The sequence below is a fragment of the Theobroma cacao genome, chromosome 5, assembly GCF_000208745.1.
Source record: "Theobroma cacao cultivar B97-61/B2 chromosome 5, Criollo_cocoa_genome_V2, whole genome shotgun sequence".
NCBI classification, from domain to species: domain Eukaryota; kingdom Viridiplantae; phylum Streptophyta; class Magnoliopsida; order Malvales; family Malvaceae; genus Theobroma; species Theobroma cacao.
The window spans coordinates 25,468,932-25,470,133 of NC_030854.1; positions in this window are offsets into that span (position 1 = coordinate 25,468,932).

Here is a 1,202-nt window from a genome sequence, read left to right on the forward strand (position 1 = left end):
AAAGAATAATTTATGATAAAATATTTCGCACGTGAGTAAATAATAATAAAATAATAATATTTTATCGGAAGAGAATTTGAGAGATAAAAGGGTGATTCGGAGGTCAATTGAGGTATAATAAGGAACTTTGGTAACCAAGGAGACAAGATAAAATTTATAGAATAAAATAATATTAAAATATTAATATTTAACCGGGTGTCAAAATCAGTCATGAAGAAGGATCATATGGTTGATCCAAGTAGGGGAGAAGATGTCAAGCCTGACTCTATAAAATACATGTCATGACATACATGTGATGGATAGCATGTTTGCATGCTAGGAGAGTCCCGAAAAATTTATAAAAATCGGTATTGTACCTAGAGGTACAACAAAGTTGATTTAAGCCTCGAACTAGATCAAATAGAGAATTTAAGATGAAATTAAGAATATAAAGTCCCAAAATGGTTTAATATGGTGATTTGGAGTTTGAGGATCAATTTAGAGTCAAACTGAAATTTTCACTATCCAGGGGTAAAACGGTCATTTGTCACCTGGGGACAAAATGAGAATTTTTAGAAAAGATTTTTGACCCTATTTGACTTATTGGAGTATGATTTGAGGTTAAGAAGTGAAAAAAAATTTATTCTTGGTATTTTTTGGAGCATAGGGGTAAAATGGTAATTTTGCCACCTCAAGGGCAAAACAGTAATTTTCCACCACCAGGACATTTGTCCAGCACATGGTCTTCCCTTATCCTCATTTTGACCATTGACTAATCATGTGGTGGAGATAAAAAGGTTTAAAATTTTTAAAGTTTTAAAAAATGGACCAATGGAAACATACCACATGTCAAGCAAGAATACTTTATTATTTTCCATAAAAATCAGCCCATATTTATCCCATTTTCTCTTCATATGGCCGGCCATAGTAAGAACAAGAGAGGAAAGGAAAAAAAAACACAAGACTTAGGTGGGAAAATTGAAGAAAAAGTGTAGGATTTCAAAGGATCAAGCAATCAAAGGTAAAATTTCTTGATTTTAACTTGTGATCTACCTTTCCCATGCATTTCTCCTTATTTTTCATGGTTAAATTTCATGTTTCATGGCGAATTCATGGCTGCCCAAATGGGTATGGAGAGAGAATGAAGTTAGATTGATTTGATTTTAAGTTATGTTAGTGTTTTTAGTTAGTTTAGCATATTTAGAAACAAAACAACAAGAAAA